This window comes from Lytechinus variegatus, chromosome 10, assembly GCF_018143015.1.
Source record: "Lytechinus variegatus isolate NC3 chromosome 10, Lvar_3.0, whole genome shotgun sequence".
In the NCBI taxonomy this organism is placed as follows: Eukaryota; Metazoa; Echinodermata; class Echinoidea; order Temnopleuroida; family Toxopneustidae; genus Lytechinus; species Lytechinus variegatus.
In genome coordinates, this window is record NC_054749.1 from 18,865,423 (window position 1) to 18,885,915 (window position 20,493).

At 37.2% G+C, this 20,493-nt stretch overlaps 1 long non-coding RNA gene across 1 annotated transcript; it reads right to left on the reverse strand.

The window, feature by feature from the left end:
• Nucleotides 1-320: 320 nt before the first annotated feature.
• Nucleotides 321-10,890, reverse strand: LOC121423263. Its single transcript, XR_005971252.1, has 2 exons — nt 10,822-10,890; nt 321-666 (listed from the first exon to the last, which is right to left on the reverse strand). It is a non-coding gene; the product is annotated as an uncharacterized LOC121423263 (long non-coding RNA).
• Nucleotides 10,891-20,493: the final 9,603 nt, after the last annotated feature.

Genomic DNA, 20,493 nt, shown 5'->3' on the forward strand with positions numbered 1-20,493 from the left:
TACACCGTGAAACTAAAAAGTTTTTTGTCGAAAATTGGTAAATCAAACCAGCAGTTTCGTCCTGCATGGATTCTGGAAAAAAACGACATATTTGCATTTTTTTTTCATCAGCTCCGAAACGAAACTGCTGTTGCGGTTCAATTATTATCATAATATTTATTATTGACATAGACATCCCAGCAAGTGGCTTGCATTTTGAATTGTTGCTCAATCTCAGTCGGGTCTGATATTTTGATGAATTCATTCAATTGAGAAAGCGAATATGTATGCCATACTTGAAATATTAGGTGTCTCTCGACTCAGGATTATCCCAGGTGGTATATTTTTTTCATACTCTTGAATTTCTGGCAGCGCATCAATAATTTGAGGGCGTTAATTGCTGTTCACATTATATTCATATTTTTTTCCAGTGTATGTTTTCAATCGACAAGTGTCTTTTACAACCATTACATTGCACATTGAATAGTATAGATGGAGTGTTTGAAGTTGCCGAGTTCAGTGATATTTCTATGTAATGTTGAATCATGATTGACGATATTTTGTTTTCGTGAATATTCTTCATATCACTCTCTTCATCCTCCTTCGCAATTCCCCCCCTCCCCCCCCCCCTCTCTCTCTCTCTCCCTCGCTTGAACACATTCTCTTTTTATCTCTCATTTTTTCTACCTTGCATGCATTTCCCTCTGTTCCATTATATTCATGCCGTGAAATATTTACTGAAAGTGAGACTTAAGGTGTAATGAAAAATCTGTTATTTTTGTTTATTTGCTTTTGTTTCACAAAATTGTATATTTGTTTTGTACTACTTTGTATTTTTGTTTCAAACAAGAATATTTGCAAATGCCAATGATGTTTTAATAAACTCATTCATTTAGTCAGGTAATGGATTTGTTTTCATTGCATTCACTTCAATTCTTCAATTCGCTCTGCATCGCGTTGCGAACACTCCTTATTATGTTATTGCCCTCAATCTCAAAACGCTGAAAAGAATGAGTCCCCTCCAAAGAAACTGATGACCTGTTACAATAAAATGATTACGTAATCGCTTTGAGCTGGAGGTTGTTTCGTATAGACTATACGCTTATCGTCACGCGTCCTATAGCTGTGAACTTGACGTAAAACACTGAAAAGCGTCATGTGAAGCGTTGTGGCCCAGTGGATTAGTTTTCTGACTTTGAAACAGAGGGTCGTGGGTTCGCGAATCTCAGCCATTGCGTAATTTCCTTCAGCAAGAAATTTATCCACACTGCGCTGCACTCGACCCAGGTGGGGTGAATGGGTACCCGGTAGGAAGAAATTCCTTGAATGATTTGAGCGCCTAGCAAGGCCCGCTGGGAGAACCGTTTTCGAAACTGAAGTGGCTTCCCTGGGTAAATAAACCTATATTATTATTATCATTATTATAGAGGGAACCTGGGACTTGTTACATAAAGCTTTTGTCATAAAACACTAACAGATAAACAAGAAATATTCTGGCAACCAAATAATGCCTTGAGGAGTGGCGTAACCCCCCCCCCCCCCCCCAATCGGCTGGCCAAACAATCGGAAAGGGGAAAAGGAGGGAGAAAGAAAAAGAAACGTAGCGGGGGATTGAGAAGAAATGATTGTATATCATATTATGTTATATTATATTAAGAAATATACTTTCATAACTTTGGTAGAATAATACACAGCATTTATTATGCGCCATCAATCTAGTAAACTATTCCGAGGCACGTGAAACTTTACTTGCTTAGGGCTTGTGTTCATAGTCCGGCAGCCCAGGAGGTTTATTCAACCGAAAGCCGGACAAGCAAATGGCCCCATAGCTGGATGCATGGACCCTGAAGATTACAAAAATGCATTGCTGCCGGGTTCTATGCGTGGTCTTCCCTCCGAAATGACGTAATATATGACGTCACTACAAAATTGCCCCATTTCACCATTTTTCAGACATTCTACACATAGCATGAAGTCAAGGGAGAATATCTGAAATCATGCTTGTTTTGTATGAATCTTTCAAAATATATTGTTCAAGTAGTGCACAAGAGATTTGCAAAATTTAACGAACAGAAATGATTGTTTACATCATTATCATCATTATCATCAACATCATCACGTAATGAAATTTGCATATCATTAGTTTTGGAAATTTCTTGCATAAAAATTGTCGAAAATCGATTCAGACTTTTTTTTTTAGTGTACTTTATTTGATATATTTCCTCTCAAGCATAATATCATTCTCTTCATCACCCAACAAACTTTAAGTAAGTCCCCCCTAAATCAAATTGCTGTAACTTTTAAACGGAATTATTTTGAGATATGATATTCCGTAGGTGGTTTTTACACTCGTTAAGCAACTCCTTGGGAAAAATGAGATTAATCGGTTGAGTCATGCATGGGTAATTAAAGATTGAATAAAAAATGACAATGTTTGAAAGTCAGAAGAGTCGTTTTCCAGATTGTGCAAATACCAATTTGGGCAAAAGTTGTTTTTAGGTGAATTTTATGGTGTTAATGCTGTTTTACTATCCATCATTTAGCCACTCCACACACAATTTTGATATCGTATGTTCATGGTTGAGTGAGCACAATATTGCAGGGGCCGCAGAAGCGGGGGGGGGGGCTTAGCCCCCATTTTTTTCCAAAGCATGCACAAAAATGTAAAAATTACCCTACGATTGTGATTTTTTGCATGGTCAGCCCCCCCCCCCACTTTTGGCTCAGCCCCTCCCCCACACTTTCAAAATCGTTCCGCGGCCCCTGTATTGTGACTTATCATCATAGGGGTTTGTGGTAGTATCCTCTACAACTTGTTAGGTCATATCAAAATTTGAAAATGTTGGTGGGTCACCCGATTATAGGCCCCTCCCCCATTTCCAAATTCTGAATCCACCACTGATTTGTCCATGAATTTAGCTGATCATGGGAAATTGTTAGGAAAAGAATACATTTATGCAGTATAAAGAGTATTATTCATTCCTAAGATTTCGAATGTGCTCGCTCAATCATGAAAATGTTAAAAGTTCGGAAAGTGTGTGGTGATAGAAATGATGGATGATAAAAATAACAGCAATTTAAGTCCCATTTAAAACCGAATTTGCGCCCAATATTCACCTTACTACCATTCAAAATGAGTCTGTGACATTGAAAATACCAATTTTCCCACTTTGATGCGTGCTCACTCATCCATAAGTAAACAAATCGATTTCATTTTGCACAGAATTCTGCCCATAGGTTGATAAACATTACTGCCAAATGACATTGCTAAAGACAGCCATGAAAAAAAGTTCCACCATATTGAATAAGGGGTTACTTACTCTTAAACATATGCACCCATAATGTACACAAGTCTATGAGAGAGGAAGTCAAAATTTTAACAAATATGAAAGGAGGGTTTGTTTCATGGACGGTTTTTGCTACTTCTGCCAACAGTTATTTCATGAAACTTTTCACATGGCTTTAGAGTAACACTATCAAATAGGCGCGCACACCAAAATAACATTCGATACGGCAAAGAGTGGGGCCAAGAACTTTCTTCTCATTTGCATAATTTTCGAATATTGTGTGCTCACTGATGCATTAGACATCGGGATTTCATAAAAATCAAATCAAATGGACCATGCAAGGAGGTTTGTGACAGATATCCATAGTTACAAATTGCATTTTTTTCCAATAGCGTAAAAAGAGCCAATCACATTCCACGTGTTCATTCAAGCGTGAATGTTTAATTAATCGCCTTTGAATCATTGAAATATGTTCATTGGTCATGAACATAGCGAAAAAGATGATAATATTCAGTTTCAGTCACCAAAATGAAACAATACTTGCCTATGATATTTTAAAATCGTATTTTTTAAAATAGATGTTCAATCTTGAACCGTGAAAGGATGAATATTGTTGAAGATACTCTTCCCAAAAATAACTGTCATCATATTCCATCATTTTTATTGATAAAGTGTGTAAAAAATCCAATTATAGCAAATTTGGACTTGTGTTCATTCAACCGTGAAATCTAGCCAAAAAGTTGTATCGTCTTTTCGAAAGTACCTTTTACAAGCCTTCTGACTATTTTTTATGATGAGAATGTGGAATTGGTTCCAATAAAATGGAATCAAAGTCGTGATATTTGGCTTGTGACTTTTGAAAAGCGACATCTTTGCCTTCTGACGGTGCTCACTGTAGCATGACGTAAAATACGTCCATAACATTTACCCAGAGGGTAGCTTATAAAATTCCCTACACGCTCATGTAAAAATATATTGAAAACTCGCATTGGTTCGGAAATTATTGATGTTTGTTTTGGGGGGACTTACTTTTTTGTTGTGTATATATCTCTACTTTACGAAAATATATGTCAGTAATTGGAAATGACATTATAGACTGTGATTTCAGCCCCCTTTTCAATATGGTGCGCACATAGAAATCGTGCGTTTTTTGTCTATTTTTACCATATAGCTGAGGTGGGCAACCGATATATGCCTACTTTATTAGTGCTTCTTGCATTTTGGAGGATATTAAATCTTCCAAACAACATATTTTCATCTTCATTTTGACTCTGCTGATAAATCAGTGATTTCAGCAAAGATCGATTGCCCATTGGGCAGTCTATATGCTACGTCGTTTTCAGCAAAGTTATCAACAACGAACCTATACCATGTATGACTGCATCGTTGTAGTCGAGTCGGATAAGGGGTTCATGTGTACCATCAATCTTGAATCTTGATGTTACCTTCCCAAAATCGTGTCCAACGGGGTTCAAAATTGATATCTTTGGCGGCCCTCTTGGACTTTTTTAAAATGAAAATCAATTATTTTCATATTTTATTGCACAGAGTCTGACAATGGGACAATCTTAATCAATACGCATTTCACTATGATTGGGATAGTAGAAATCGATTGAATTTGTTTTCTGATAATATATTTTGAAATAAAATTCATCCCGAAATGGGCATGATTTTGGTCAAAAATTTGCATGTGCATTGATATCTATCTGTTCAATCATTAACATCAACAACTATTTCAAAAAATCAGCATTCGACACGAAAGAGGATATAATGTATACCGTTAATACTGAAACGCTTCATGACAGTATCTATGTCTTAATTTGCTTAGTTAAAGGGCAAATACCATTATTACTCGAAATTGCGATAAAATAACACCAAAAAGCAACCTCTGTAACAGTATATGTTTCTCTATTAGCTACATTATAAAGAAATGAGGGCGCAGCGCAGAAAATCCTACCCCCCCCCCCATTATGGGACCGCTGGAGTCCCCCATCCTTTTTTCGTATTTTGCCCTATTTCATGGAAAATTCGACATTCTTGGAGCCTCATCGAAGGGAAAAGACGTTTCTGCTTTGCAGTAAAGTCACTTTTATTGTTGTTTATCTTGGATAAAAGAGAAGCCGGGTTTTCTTTATCTGATACATATAAAGAAGTGCTGGTACAGCAAAGCCTATCCCCACTAGGGACTACCGAAGTTATTCACCCATTTTACGTATTTTACCCATTTATTGGAAAATATGCCACTTTGGAGCCCAAACTGAGGCAAAAAACGTTTCTGATATGGAATAAAGCCACTTTCATTCTTTTTTAAGTACATGAAGATACAAAGGGTAGAGTTTCCTCTATCTGCTACATATAAAACATGCTAGCATATTGAAGCATACCGTCGAAATCACCCACCCCTTTTTTTCAAGCCCCCATTGAGGCAAAAAGTGTTGCTGCTATGTAGTAAGGCCACTTTTATTGTTTTTAAATTATATGTAGACAAAAGAGTATAGAGTTTCCTCTATCTGCTTCAAAAAAGGAGTGCTGGTACAGCAAAGCCTTCCCCCTCTGAGGACTGCTGAAGTTACCCGATACTTATACGTATTTTGCCCATTAATGGGAAAATGTGCTATTTTCGAGCCCCCATTGGGCCAAAAAGTGCTTCTGCTATGTAGTAAAACCACTCCTTATTGCTTTTAAACTATATGGAGACGAAAGAGTAGAGTTTCTTCTATCTGCTACATATAAAGAGGTATTGGCATATTGGAACATACCCCCCTTAGGGGGTCGCCGAAATCACCTACCTTTTTTCCATATTTTATTTTTTATGGGAAAATATGCTATTTTCGAGCCCCCATTGGGGCAAAAGGTGTTTCTTCTATGGAGTAAAACCACTTTTGTTGCTCTTAAACTATATCGAGACGAAAGAGTAGAGTTTCCTCTATCTGCTACAGTACATATAAAGAGGTGTTGGCATACTAGAACATACCCCCCTTAGGGGGTCACCGAAATTACCTACCCTTTTTCAATACTTTACCTGTTTATGGGAAAATGTGCTATTTCCGAGCCCCCATTGAGGCAAAAAGTGTTTCTGCTATATAGTGAAGCCAGGTTCATTCTTGTGAAACTACGTGGAATTAAAGGAGTAGACTTTCTTCAATCTGCTGCTAATAAGTGGTTGCACAGCAAAGTTTATCTCCTCTGGGGGTTCCAAAAGTCACCCACACCATTTCCAAGTTTTTTCCAGTATGGGGAAAATCTGCCAATCTTGGAGCCTCTGAAGAAGGTAGCAGTCGATGTGCCAGCACTTTTTTTACATGTAGCTGATAGAAAAAACCTATTCTTTTATTTCCAAGTGGTTTCCAAAATCAAAGCTAGCTTTCCTATATAGCAGAAATGCCCTTTTGTCTGAATGGGGGCTCAAACACTGCATCTTTTTAAAATAAAGAGTGAAAATAGACATAAAAGTTGGAAGAGTTCGGCAGCCCCTGAAGGGGGAAGGCTTCAGTGTGCTACCACATCTTTATATGTAAGTGATAAAGAAGATCCTACTTTGTCATCTTTATGTGGTTTACAAAACAAAAACAAGGGCTTTACCGCAAGGCAGAAACACTGTTTTCCTCATGGTCTTCATTATTGTTTTCTCCCTTTTTTCGCTTTTGTTCTTCTTTTCATTTAGTACGGGAGCCAGGAGGGGTCAGCATAGCTGAAAAGGTAGACAATTTTCATGTTAATGAAGCTATTCTCCATATCACACAATGCAATGAATGGGGCGTCTGCCGTGTCCTAAGTAAGATATGGTCTGCTGATAATATTCTTCATTTTCTATGTAACTTCGTCTTCGTAGAAATATTAAAAAGTGTAATTTATACGACTTTTCGTACAGTTCACACCGGGATTTCACTCGTGTAGGAACAACCGGTGAATCGACGGATTGCCCCGGGGGGGGGGGGGGGGCACTTCCATTCACGAGTGGATACCATGCGCGACCAAGGGGTCTCGAAAAGCACCCTAAACACGTAATTTCCATATTCTGAAAATGAACCCCTTAACAAGTATTGGCGTGTGAAACCCTACCATTAACAAGTATTGGAAACAAAAACGATACTCTTGGCAAATATTCCCTGAAATGAACCCCTAAACAAGTACAGGAATGTTTTATCGTTACGGTTCCTTCGGTCGTCGGCTTTACCTTATATATTATTTGGTTTAGTACGACCCCACTTCTATACCTCGCGCAAATCGGACTCTAAACACGAAGTGTTGGTGCAAAAATTACATCCTTTATAAAACATTGTAATTTTGTTTTATCATCCCTGCAAATTAGACCCTAAACACGTAATTTTCCTAGCGAAATAGATACCCTTTTTTCATTATTTTTGTGTTTTTGGCACCCTTATCACGTTACGTACGTAACGTGCCCTATCGTGAAAAAGACATCCTTTTTACGTGTTTTTTTGGTCGCGCACGGTATCCACTCGTCAATGTAAGTGGCCCCTCCGGGCGGATTGCTCTTCATCGAAATACTACGTTGGTTGGTCCACGGAACTGGCGGGCGGAATTTAGCCCGAATCCTCGATGGAAGTGGATATAGGCATATGAGCTGAGAGAGTGAATTATCAGTGGACGTGCATCAATAATCAATATTTATAATGAAAAACAAATAATCGTTATTTATAAACAATGAAAAACAAATAATCATTATTTATAAATAATGAAAAACAAATAATCATTATTTACAAATAACGAAAAACAAATAATCATTATTTATTAATAATGGAATGTCAAACTATTATCATTTACAAATAATGAAGTATGACTTGGAATTGTATATAAATAATTAGAAATGTTATTTTATATAATAGTAATTATTTACAAATGAAATATAAGTTATACATAAATAATTGTTATTATTTAATAAATAATGATTATATAACAAATAATTGTGCTATATAATATTGGTACATTCGGCGTCTCATACACTGGTGCGATACATTCCGACGCAAGAATTAATGAGCTCTCACTTTTGTCAAACTTACAATAGATACTTCAAAGTGATTACGTAATCGTATTGAACTCGTGATTTCCCGCGAAATTGGCCTCCTCAGTGTTTTTGTCCTGTTGTTTTGGACTGGACATGGTGACAGCCCGAAAGTTTGGAAAGCACTCGTCTCGACTGATCACAACTTTTATTCGTGATTTTCGAGGGAATACAATGGGGAGGAGAAATTTACGCAGTTAATAGGGTGTATTCGTCCCGCAACGCAGAACGCTTTGGAGAACATAATAGAAAGAGTATTGGAAAATTACCTAATTCATTACACCGTGAAACTAAAAAGTCTTTGTCGAAAATTGGTGAATCAAGCCAGCAGTTTCGTCCTGCTTGGATTCTGGAAAAAAACGACATATTTGCATTTTTTTTCATCAGCTCCGAAACGAAACTGCTGTTGCGGTTCAATTATTATCATAATATTTATTATTGACATCCCAGCAAGTGGCTTGCATTTTGAATTGTTGCTCAATCTCAGTCGGGTCTGATATTTTGATGAATTCATTCAATTAAGAAAGCTAATATGTATGTAGTTGAAATATTAGGTGTCTCTCGCACACATTCTCTTCTTATCTCTCATTCTTTCTACCTTGCTTGCTTATCCCTCTGTTCTATAATTATGCATGCCATGAAATATTTACTGAAAGTAGACTTTAGGTGTAATAAATACTGTTATTCTTGTTTATTTGCTTATTTTCCACAAATTGTATATTCCTTTTATACTTCTTTCTATTTAAGTTTCAAACAAGAATATTGGCAAATGCCAATGCTGTTTTGATAAATTCATTCATTCACCTATTTTTTCAAACATTCACTTCAATTCTTCATTCGCTCTGCATCGCGTTGCGAACGCTCCTTATTGTCCTCTTTCTCAAAATACTGAAAAGAATCTCTCTTCAAAGAAACTGTTACAATAAAAAGATTACGTAATCGCTTTGAGCTGGAGGTTGTGGATCGACACAACAACATACGTCCTAGCTGTGAGCTTGACGTAAAACACTGCAGGGCCAGAGCATATGGGACTTGTTACAAAACGCTTTTGTCATGAAAACACTAACAAATAATAATAATAAAAAAATCCTGGCAACCAAAATGCCTTTAGCAGTGGCGTATAACTACCCCCCCCCCAAAAAAAAATGTAAAAGTCAGAGAAAGAAAAACGTAGTGAGGGGATGGAAAGAAGTTATTGTATATGATTATTATAGTAAGAAATATTTTTTTCACAACTTTGAGACATTATTTGTTTAGGGCCTTTGCGTTCATCATTCCTGATGCTCGTAGTGTCTGTTGACTGATGTATATAATCACGTTGTACCAAAATATCCCGTTTTCAAGTCAATGGGTGATTTCAATATTGGTCTTGGTGTTGGCCCTTGCTCCAAAACTTATCCGGAGTATGTAAAACTGATCCAGATCACATTATTGGCATCTCAACAACTAGGAGTAACTTTTCGGGACCATCTTCATTTTATGTTTGGTGTTATAATCGTGTAAAATTTGACTTGACACCAACATCAAAAGGTCAACACTTCGAGTGATTATTGTTTTTTGTAGTGACACATGTTTTTTATGACCACTTTAAGTGAATGCCCCCTTTAAAGTCTTAATATAAAACATTTCCAGTCCGTGCTTACGCTCGCATTAGTGCATATCTATAGGCTGATCCATGCAAGGGGCAGATGGGCCCAGGCTCTCTGTCGGACGGTGGAGCAAAAAAAAGGGGGGGGGGGAAGAAAAAATAAAAAGGAGGGAAGAGAGGTCGAAATAAGAGGAAGACAACTGCGATGGAGAACGCTTTCGAGAACATAATAGAAAGTGTATTGGAAAATTACCTAATTCATTACACCGTGAAACTAAAAAGTTTTTGTCGAAAATTGGTGAATCAAGCCAGCAGTTTCGTCCTGCATGGATTCTGGAAAAAAAAACGACATATTTGCATTTTTTTCATCAGCTCCGAAACGAAACTGCTGTTGCGGTTCAATTATTATCATAATATTCATTATTGACATCGACATCCCAGCAAGGGGCTTGCATTTTGAATTGTTGCTCAATCTCAGTCGGGTCTGATATTTTGATGAATTCATTCACGGCAATTGAGAAAGCGAATATGTATGCCATACTTGAAATATTAGGTGTCTCTCGACTCAGGATTATCCCAGGTGGTATATTTTTTTCATACTCTTGAATTTCTGGCATAGCAGCGCATCAATAATTTGAGGGCGTTAATTGCTGTTCACATTATATTCATATTTTTTCCAGTGTATGTTTTCAATCGACAAGTGTCTTTTACAGCCATTACATTGCACATTGAATAGTATAGATGGAGTGTTTGAAGTTCTTAACTCCTGGTTGCCGAGTTCAGTGATGTTTCTATGTAATGTTGAATCATGATTGACGATATTTTGTTTTCGTGAATATTCTTCCCATCACTCTCTTCATCCTCATTCGCAATTCTCCCCCCCCCCCTCTCTCTCTCTCCCCCCTCTCTCCCTCGTTTGAACACATTCTCTTTTTATCTACCTTGCATGCATATCCCTCTGTTCCATTATATTCATGCCGTGAAATATTTACTGAAAGTGAGACTTAAGGTGTAATGACAAATCTGTTATTTTTGTTTATTTGCTTTTGTTTCACAAAATTGTATATTTGTTTTGTACTACTTTGTATTTTTGTTTCAAACAAGAATATTTGCAAATGCCAATGATGTTTTAATAAACTCATTCATTTAGTCAGGTAATGGATTTGTTTTCATTGCATTCACTTCAATTCTTCAATTCGCTCTGCATCGCGTTGCGAACACTCCTTATTATGTTATTGCCCTCAATCTCAAAACGCTGAAAAGAATGAGTCCCCTCCAAAGAAACTGATGACCTGTTACAATAAAATGATTACGTAATCGCTTTGAGCTGGAGGTTGTTTCGTATAGACTATACGCTTATCGTCACGCGTCCTATAGCTGTGAACTTGACGTAAAACACTGAAAAGCGTCATGTGAAGCGTTGTGGCCCAGTGGATTAGTTTTCTGACTTTGAAACAGAGGGTCGTGGGTTCGCGAATCTCAGCCATTGCGTAATTTCCTTCAGCAAGAAATTTATCCACACTGCACTGCACTCGACCCAGGTGAGGTGAATGGGTACCCGGTAGGAAGAAATTCCTTGAATGCTTTGAGCGCCTAGCAAGGCCCGCTGGGAGAACCGTTTTCGAAACTGAAGTGGCTTCCCTGGGTAAATAAACCTATATTATTATCAGGGGCGGATCCAGCTTTCGCCAATAGGGGGGGGGGCCGAAAATATTTTCATCAACATTTTTCTCGATTGACCGCTATAATCTGTTTTTTTTTCTGGGGGTAGTCCTAATTAAAGACTAAAGATTTAAGTTTATGTTGTTTTATTGTTATAAACAAGCTAAGGTATCTCATGTGGTCTAAATATATAATGCGAGCGCGAAGCGCGAGCTCAAATTCCTTGATATTTTTTTGTCCTTAGATCTGAAGATTCTGAGGAGATTTTATAATCATGAACAAAGATAAGTATCCAACTAAACAATGCGAGCGCGAAGCGCGAGCCGAAATTTTACAAAATCAACGTGAAAAGGGACTCAATTAGGACTGTTTTTAGTGATTAATGAAGAGGATACAAGTATTACCAATTAAATAATGAGAGTGTGAAGCGCGAGCTCAATATATTATGATATTCCGATCTGAAAACTGGACAGTCTAAGTGCGTTTTTATTCAAATAAAGAACAAGCTGTGTGTCTCAAACTATTAAATGCGAGCGCGAAGCACGAGCTTAATTTCTTGATATACTGACATGATAAAGGAGCATTTTGACAAATTTTGGTAACAATTTCCAAAGAGGATAGATAACTCACAAATCAAACAAAATTTTGATACATATAAACAATTTGTGCAAATAAAACAAACAAAATAATGAAAGCTTGATGTGCGAGCTAAAATATTGTGTGAAAATTGATTGCAGAACTGGATATATAAGTGCCATTTAATCCTCTTGAATGGGATTCATTACACAGGCAATGCGAGCGCGAAGCGCGAGCGTAAATTTTGATATAAAATATATTTTCCAATTCTTCCCCTCACCTTTTTCTTGTTTCCTTTCGGGGTCGGGCCGGCCGTTATACGAGGCTGTAAATTACACATCATGGGTATGATACTCTTTCTTACTATTCTTCCTGTTTTTCATAGTTTCTATCAAGTTAAAGAGTACACTGTTTTTCTGCAGGTTGTCAAAAATAGGGGGGGGGGGGCGGGGCCGACTCGGCCCCCTCCTGGATCCGCGCCTGATTATTATCATTAGAGAGATTTCGACTGCAACGTATTCCTAGTTCACCGGAAGTGGTTACACCGCTCAACGAAAGTCAAGTGTTGATCAACACTTGACTTTCGTTGATTCAGCAGGGCTGGTAAACTGCAAATTACTGCTTGTTACCAGCTTTTCCATTCCATTTAGTGTGTCCTGTTTTCAGACACTACATATCCGATAGGTAATTGATGTTTTATTTCCAAACAACTGTGTTGTTGCGGCTTTTTGCGCAAGAATGCAAGTGTTGCACCCTCAGTCGCCCCTCTGGTTCGTAGGGTGAGGCTTCATTCATTTTTGCTAAGCTTAAATGACGTCATCATGCACGAACAAGCGCTCGTTCGAGCACTATGACAGCGAACGTCAAAACCTTCAAATACGAGTCACAGATTTGGGCAGTGAACGAGAAGGCTCGTCACAGAATACTTCGCGCATGCGCAGTGCTCCCAAAATCCCTTAATCTCGTACGTCCACATGGCTCGTCTCAGAAAACGAAAACTGCTCATTATTATAGAGGGAACCTGGGACTTGTTACATAAAGCTTTTGCTATAAAACACTAACAGATAAATAAGAAATATTCTGGCAACCAAATAATGCCTTGAGGAGTGGCGTAACCCCTCCCCCCATCGGCTGGCCATACAAAACAATCGGAAAGGGGAAAAGAAGGGAGAAAGAAAGAGAAACGTAGCGGGGGATTGAGAAGAAATGATTGTATATCATATTGTGTTATATTATATTAAGAAATATACTTTCATAACTTTGGTAGAATAATACACAGCATTTATTATGCGCCATCAATCTAGTAAACTATTCCGAGGCACGTGAAACGTTATTTGCTTAGGGCCTGTGTTCATAGTCCGGCAGCCCAGGAGGTTTATTCAACCGAAAGCCGGACAAGCAAATGGCCCCATAGCTGGATGCATGGACCCTGAAGATTACAAAAATGCATTGCTGCCGGGTTCTATGTGTGGTCTTCCCTCCGAAATGACGTAATATATGACGTCACTACAAAATTGCCCCATTTCACCATTTTTCAGACATTCTACACATAGCATGAAGTCAAGGGAAAATATCTGAAATCATGCTTGTTTTGTATGAAACTTTCAAAATATATTGTTCAAGTAGTGCACAAGAGATTTGCAAAATTTAACGAACAGAAATGATTGTTTACATATGCAAATTACGTAATGAAATTTGCATATCATTAGTTTTGGAAATTTCTTGCATAAAAATTGTCGAAAATCGATTCAGACTTTTTTTTAGTGTACTTTATTTGATATATTTCCTCTCAAGCATAATATCATTCTCTTCATCACCCAACAAACTTTAAGTAAGTCCCCCCTAAATCAAATTGCTGTAACTTTTAAACGGAATTATTTTGAGACATGATATTCCGTAGGTGGTTTTCTACACTCGTTAAGCAACTCCTTGGGAAAATGAGATTAATCGGTTGAGTCATGCATGAGTAATTAAAGATTGAATAAAAAATGACAATTTTTGAAAGTCAGAAGAGTCGTTTTCCAGATTGTGCAAATACCAATTTGGGCAAAAATTTTTTTTAGGTGAATTTTATGGTGTTAATGCTGTTTTACTATCCATCATTTAGCCACTCCACACACAATTTTGATATCGTATGTTCATGGTTGAGTGAGCACAATATTGCAGGGGCCGCAGAAGCGGGGGTGGGGGGGGGGGGGCTCAGCCCCCACTTTTTTCCAAAGCATGCACAAAAATGTAAAAATGACCATACGATTGTGATTTTTTGCATGGTCAGCCCCCCCCCCCCACACTTTCAAAACCGTCCCGCGGCCCCTGTATTGTGACTTATCATCATAGGGGTTTGTGGTAGTATCCTCTACAACTTGTTAGGTCATATCAAAATTTGAAAATGTTGGTGGGTCACCCGATTATAGGCCCCTCCCCCATTTCCAAATTCTGAACCCACCACTGATTTGTCCATGAATTTAGCTGATCATGGGAAATTGTTAGGAAAAGAATACATTTATGCAGTATAAAGAGTATTCATTCCTAAGATTTCGAATGTGCTCGCTCAATCATGAAAATGTTAAAAGTTCGGAAAGTGTGTGGTGATAGAAATGATGGATGATAAAAATAACAGCAATTTAAGTCCCATTTAAAACCGAATTTGCGCCCAATATTCACCTTACTACCATTCAAAATGAGTCTGTGACATTGAAAATACCAATTTTCCCACTTTGATGCGTGCTCACTTATCCATAAGTAAACAAATCGATTTCATTTTTGCACAGAATTCTGCCCATAGGTTGATAAACATTACTGCCAAATGACATTGCTAAAGACAGCCATGAAAAAAAAATCCACCATATTGAATAAGGGGTTTACTTACTCTTAAACATATGCACCCATAATGTACACAAGTCTATGAGAGAGGAAGTCAAAATTTTAACAAATATGAAAGGAGGGTTTGTTTCATGGACGGTTTTTGCTACTTCTGCCAACAGTTATTTCATGAAACTTTTCACATGGCTTTAGAGTAACACTATCAAATAGGCGCGCACACCAAAATAACCATTCGATACTGAGAGTGGGGCCAAGAACTTTCTTCTCATTTGCATAATTTCGAATATTGTGTGCTCACTGATGCATTAGACATCGGGATTTCATAAAAATCAAATCAAATGGACCATGCAAGGAGGTTTGTGACAGATATCCATAGTTACAAATTGCATTTTTTTCCCAATAGCGTAAAAAAGAGCCAATCACATTCCACGTGTTCATTCAAGCGTGAATGTTTAATTAAACGCCTTTGAATCATTGAAATATGTTCATTGGTCATGAACATAGCGAAAAAGATGATAATATTCAGTTTCAGTCACCAAAATGAAACAATACTTGCCTATGATATTTTAAAATCGTATTTTTTTAAAATAGATGTTCATTGAACCGTGAAACGATGAATATTGTTGAAGATACTCTTCCCAAAAATAACTGTCATCATATTCCATCATTTTTATTGATAAAAATGTGTAAAAAATCCAATTATAGCAAATTTGGACTTGTGTTCATTCAACCGTGAAATCTAGCCAAAAAGTTGTATCGTCTTTTCGAAAGTACCTTATACAAGCCTTCTGACTATTTTTTATAATGAGAATGTGGAATTGGTTCCAATAAAATGGAATCAAAGTCGTGATATTTGGCTTGTGACTTTTGAAAAGCGACATCTTTGCCTTCTGACGGTGCTCACTGTAGCATGACGTAAAATACGTCCATAACATTTACCCAGAGGGTAGCTTATAAAATTCCCTACACGCTCATGTAAAAATATATTGAAAACTCGCATTGGTTCGGAAATTATTGATGTTTGTTTTGGGGGGACTTACTTTTTTGTTGTGTATATATCTCTACTTTACGAAAATATATGTCAGTAATTGGAAATGACATTATAGACTGTGATTTCAGCCCCCTTTTCAATATGGTGCGCACATAGAAATCGTGCGTTTTTTGTCTATTTTTACCATATACATGATATAGCTGAGGTGGGCAACCGATATATGCCTACTTTATTAGTGCTTCTTGCATTTTGGAGGATATTAAATCTTCCAAACAACATATTTTCATCTTCATTTTGACTCTGCTGATAAATCAGTGATTTCAGCAAAGATCGATTGCCCATTGGGCAGTCTATATGCTACGTCGTTTTCAGCAAAGTTATCAACAACGAACCTATACCATGTATGACTGCATCGTTGTAGTCGAGTCGGATAAGGGGTTCATGTGTACCATCAATCTTGAATCTTGATGTTACCTTCCCAAAATCGTGTCCAACGGGGTTCAAAAATTGATATCTTTGGCGGCCCTCTTGGACTTTTAAAAAATGAAAATCAATTATTTTCATATTTTTTTGCACAGAGTCTGACAATGGGACAATCTTAATACGCATTTCACTATGATTGGGATAGTAGAAATCGATCGAATTTGTTTTCTGATAATATATTTTGAAATAAAATTCATCCCGAAATGGGCATGATTTTGGTCAAAAATTTGCATGTGCATTGATATCTATCTGTTGAATCATTAACATCAACAACTATTTCAAAAAATCAGCATTCGACACGAAAGAGGATATAATGTATACCGATAATACTGAAACGCTTCATGACAGTATCTATGTCTTAATTTGCTTAGTTAAAGGGCAAATACCATTATTACTCGAAATTGCGATAAAATGACACCAAAAAGCAACCTCTGTAACAGTATATGTTTCTCTATTAGCTACATTATAAAGAAATGAGGGCGCAGCGCATAAAAATCCTACCCCCCCCCCATTATGGGACCGCTGGAGTCCCCCATCCTTTTTTTTCGTATTTTGCCAATTTCATGGAAAATTCTTGGAGCCTCATCGAAGGGAAAAGACGTTTCTGCTTTGCAGTAAAGTCACTTTTATTGTTGTTTATCTTGGATAAAAGAGAAGCCGGGTTTTCTTTATCTGATACATATAAAGAAGTGCTGGTACAGCAAAGCCTATCCCCACTAGGGACTACCGAAGTTATTCACCCATTTTACGTATTTTACCCATTTATTGGAAAATATGCCACTTTGGAGCCCAAACTGAGGCAAAAACGTTTCTGATATGGAATATAGCCACTTTCATTCTTTTTTAACTACATGAAGATACAAAGGGTAGAGTTTCCTCTATCTGCTACATATGAAAACATGCTAGCATATTGAAGCATACCGTCGAAATCACCCACCCCTTTTTTTCAAGCCCCCATTGAGGCAAAAAGTGTTGCTGCTATGTAGTAAGGCCACTTTTATTGTTTTTAAATTATATGTAGACAAAAGAGTATAGAGTTTCCTCTATCTGCTTCAAAAAAGGAGTGCTGGTACAGCAAAGCATTCCCCCTCTGAGGACTGCTGAAGATACCCGATACTTATACGTATTTTGCCCATTAATGGGAAAATGTGCTATTTTCGAGCCCCCATTGGCCCAAAAAGTGCTTCTGCTATGTAGTAAAACCACTCCGTATTGCTTTTAAACTATATGGAGACGAAAGAGTAGAGTTTCTTCTATCTGCTACATATAAAGAGGTATTGGCATATTGGAACATACCCCCCTTAGGGGGTCGCCGAAATCACCTACCTTTTTTCCATATTTTATTTTTTATGGGAAAATATGCTATTTTCGAGCCCCCATTGGGGCAAAAGGTGTTTCTTCTATGTAGTAAAACCACTTTTATTGCTCTTAAACTATATCGAGACGAAAGAGTAGAGTTTCCTCTATCTGCTACAGTACATATAAAGAGGTGTTGGCATACTAGAACATACCATTAATGGGAAAATATGCTATTTTCGAGCCCCCATTGGGCCAAAAAGTGCTTCTGCTATGTAATAAAACCACTCCTTATTGCTTTTAAACTATATGGAGATGAAAGAGTAGAGTTTCTTCTATCTGCTACATATAAAGAGGTATTGGCATATTGGAACATACCCCCCTTAGGGGGTCGCCGAAATTACCTACCCTTTTTCCATACTTTACCTGTTTATGGGAAAATGTGCTATTTCCGAGCCCCCATTGAGGCAAAAAGTGTTTCTGCTATATAGTGAAGCCAGTTTCATTCTTTTGAAACTACGTGGAATTAAAGGAGTAGACTTTCCTCAATCTGCTGCTAATAAGTGGTTGCACAGCAAAGTTTATCCCCTCTGGGGGTTCCGAAAGTCACCCACCCCTTTTCCATTTTTTCCAGTATGGGGAAAATCTGCCAATCTTGGAGCCTCTGAAGAAGGTAGCAGTCGATGTGCCAGCACTTTTTTTACATGTAGCTGATAGAAAAAAGCCTATTCTTTTATTTCCAAGTGGTTTCCAAAATCAAAGCTAGCTTTCCTATATAGCAGAAATGCCCTTTTGTCTGAATGGGGGCTCAAACACTGCATTTTTTTCAATAAAGAGTGAAAATAGACATAAAAGTTGGAAGAGTTCGGCAGCCCCTGAAGGGGGAAGGCTTCAGTGTGCTACCACATCTTTATATGTAAGTGATAAAGAAGATCCTACTTTGTCATCTTTATGTGGTTTACAAAACAAAAACAAGGGCTTTACCGCAAGGCAGAAAGACTGTTTTCCTCATGGTCTTCATTAATGTTTTCTCCCTTTTTTCGCTTTTGTTCTTCTTTTCATTCTCTTCGCCCTCCTTTCTCTTCAGTTCTTTCGCCCCTTTTCAGTTTTATCAATCTAAATTCCATTCACCCTCTTCATTAAAAAAATATATTATTACAACAATTTTGTTATCATACCTGTTAATTGTTTTAGAGAGAGAGAGAGAGGTAGAAGGGGATATAGAGAATATTTACTTCTTCAGCTTTTGATATCTCTGAACTCACAAGAGAGATCAAAGGGTCTCCATTTAAAAGCTAAATAAATCTATTGACAACTATTTAGGTACACATTTAAGTTATCTAAAGACTTGCGGGGGGGATGGATCACCAAATAGTTGTTTCAAGCTTTCACATAATCTGTAGAGCATAATGTCTACATATATTTATTTGTTGTGATGTCTTGAGGAATTAATCTTTCTATAGCGTGACCGGTAAACGATAAATACAATCTGAGAAGGAAAATACAATTCTTTACTCAGTATGTGTATGGTCAGCACAAGCCCACACACCCCTAAAAAAAACATACATAGAAACAAAAGAGGGGCTGAAAATATGGACCCCTTCGTTTCTTGAGAGTAAGGACTCTATTTAGCCCAAAACACAAACTACACCCCACCCCCACTTCCTTAATAAATAAATGAATAAATAAATGATGCAAAGTCATACGGGATTACATCGTATGAGAACCTTTCAAGTATTGTTCATGGGACGTACATGTATATCATCAGTGTATGAATGGAGAAACACACATTAACATTTTAGTTATTCTTTTCAGCAAGAGTCCATGTGATTAGTCACGCTAGACAGTGACCTAAAATACGAATTTATCTAAATGAATCCACATAGTGCTTTGTGTATGATACATGAGGAACGTATTTTCCCCCCATTTCGACAAAGACTCAGAATCAGGAGTCTCCATCGCAAGGGTGTTCTATTCAAGTTTATTGTCAAATACACAAAACATTGACGACAAAATACTATTATGTTACATACAAATCAACATTAGACTTCCCAACTGACAAGACACTTTTGAGAAGATTATATCAATCTAAAAATAATGATCACGAAGTGAATATTTCATATATTGACAATTTCACATCACCCACATTGTACGGGACAAATTGAGAATGGTTGAACCATATTACGATTTTTTTAATGATGCATTAATTGACAGGTGCACATGACATAAAGATGGTACGATAACAAATTTGCTTTCTGGTTGTGTTGCCACAGAAGTCATGATAAATTTATCTTCCACATTAAGTGGCATGCTATTTTTTGTTTCATCTTAAAATGCCGCAAGTTTGCATTCTTGTTTTACATATTTACTTATTTCATGGGATAAATCGGCAACGCTCAAAAACTAAATTCGGTTTATTTCCGATTACGCTCACCAAACGAGTCCAGCCATGCAAATTAAAATCTATGACACCTGTTAACATTTAAGCCTAAACAGATGAGACGAAATTGACTAAAGGAAGTGAATTTATAATGATTTGGGGAAAAAACATTTATTACTATTTAGAATGAGGTAAATGCATAGTAGAGACGGATTTAGGTTTCCTCTACACATTACATTGGTTAATATTATTTCAACAATCTCTCCGACCTCATGTTCAGCATAATTAAAATACTATACATTTATTTATCAAAACCATCATCAGAACAAGGTGAAACTATATATACATCTTATATACAAAATAGTTCTGTTAAAAATCCCTCATTCATTCATGTCCTTGTAA